Source organism: Myotis yumanensis, unplaced genomic scaffold (assembly GCF_028538775.1).
Source record: "Myotis yumanensis isolate MYYU_CA2020_CCGP unplaced genomic scaffold, mMyoYum1.0.hap1 SCAF_22, whole genome shotgun sequence".
Taxonomy (NCBI): Eukaryota; Metazoa; Chordata; class Mammalia; order Chiroptera; family Vespertilionidae; genus Myotis; species Myotis yumanensis.
The window spans coordinates 5,315,060-5,316,994 of record NW_027223773.1 but is presented as its reverse complement, the minus strand read 5'-3'; the positions used below and the strand labels follow the sequence as shown (position 1 = coordinate 5,316,994).

At 57.2% G+C, this 1,935-nt stretch overlaps 1 non-coding gene across 1 annotated transcript; it reads left to right on the top strand.

Moving 5' to 3' along the window:
- Positions 1-1,582: 1,582 nt before the first annotated feature.
- LOC138999386 (U6 spliceosomal RNA) lies at positions 1,583-1,687 on the top strand. Its single transcript, XR_011469380.1, has one exon. It is a non-coding gene; the product is annotated as a U6 spliceosomal RNA (small nuclear RNA).
- Positions 1,688-1,935: the final 248 nt, after the last annotated feature.

Below are 1,935 nucleotides of genomic sequence, written 5' to 3'. Positions count from 1 at the left end.
ACACCATTCCAGACCAGCCAACACCATTCCAGACCAGCCAACACCATTCCAGACCAGCCAACACCCTTCGAGACCAGCCAACACCATTCCAGACCAGCCAACACCATTCCAAACCAGCCAACACCATTCCAGACCAGCCAACACCATTCCAGACCAGCCAACACCCTTTGAGACCAGCCAACACCATTCCAGACCAGCCAACACCCTTCGAGACCAGCCAACACCATTCCAAACCAGCCAACACCATTCCAGACCAGCCAACACCATTCCAGACCAGCCAACACCATTCCAGACCAGCCAACACCCTTTGAGACCAGCCAACACCATTCCAGACCAGCCAAGACCATTCCAGACCAGCCAACACCATTCCAAACCAGCCAACACCATTCCAAACCAGCCAACACCATTCCAGACCAGCCAACACCATTCCAGACCAGCCAACACCATTCCAGACCAGCCAACACCATTCCAGACCAGCCAACACCATTCCAGACCAGCCAACACCCTTCGAGACCAGCCAACACCATTTTTTGAGCTCAACTCCTTATTGCCGAGCAACCATGAGCTCCCAAATTCCTCGCTTCTCCCAGCCAGGCGGAGGCCCCATCAACCACGCGTCCCCCTGCGTTCGCAGGCCGCCCTCACCTACCTCTCTCTGGGCTTCTGCTTCCACCTCCACGCGGGCTCTGGCGGGCGAGGGCCACGTCTTCCCCGAGTCCCCAGAGGAGAAGCTGCGGGCGCCCGGCGTCTCTTGAAGAGGAAAACCAGGGGACGGCCGTGCCCTCCTCCAGGACCTGCAGGGCCTTCCCACAGCGAGTGGGGCGGCACTCAGGCCGCCGTGGGAGCCGCCAGGGCCCCGGGAAGAGCCTGACCCAGGCCCTGAGGGTCTGCGGCCCAGGTTCTGCCCGCGCAGCCCCTCAGCGCTGTGACTTCTGGGAGAACCACTTCCTGGGCGAGGAGGTGAAGCTCATCAGGGAGATGGGCCGCACCTGACTCCCCTCCGGCTGCCCGCCCCCAGGCCTGGCCGGGCCAGTATCTCTTCAAAGGCTCAACCTCAAGCACAACTTGGAGTCCAGAGGCCTTTGAGGGGTCCCTGTGCACCCCCCTCGGTGTCTCGCTTCTGCCTGAGCCGCTCTCTGCAACCACTAGGCCGCCTTCTAATCACTCCCGGGCCCCGGCCCATGCTTTGGAGCAAATGCAAACAATAAAGCTTTTTGCAGCCAAACAAAAAGAGGACAGTAACAACGCTTAGCTCCAAATTCCCAGGGACCCTGGGACTTAATGTTGAAAACGGCTGACAAACCGTTTAGAGGAGATTATTTGGCTTCGTGTTCGGGGTGAACAGATGTTTTTGAATATCTTCTTCTCCGTGTGCCAAGCGCCATGCGAAGCTCACAGTCTCCTATCGTCAGAGCGGCCCTGAGGAATGGGTATCGGTTTCCCTGCTGAAGCAATCCGGGCACTGAGCTTGCAGCAATGCAACGGCAGGCACCGATCACACAGCCCGAAGGGACAGAGGCCGAATCGGAAGACAGTCCTTGACTTCTTTCTTGGTAGAGTGAATTTCCATCACTAAGAAACGGTGCTCGCGTCGGGCAGCACGTATACTAACGTTGGAACGATACAGAGATTAGCATGGCCCCTGTGCAAGGATGACACGCAAATTCGTGAGACATTCCATATATCTTTTTAAAATCCAGAGGGGGGAAAAAAAGGAAAAATAAATGTATGAAGTGCCTGGCTGGTGTGGCTCAATGGTTGAGCATCAACCTAGGAACCAGGAGGTCTCAGTTCGATTCCCGGTCAGGGCCCATGCCCGGGTAGCAAGCTCGATCCCCAGTGTGGGTTGTGCAGGAGGCAGCCAGTCAGTGATTAGTGGCTCTTCTGCAATCTGCCCGTGGCCCGGGTTCTAAACCCATAAAGTGGCTCTTCCTG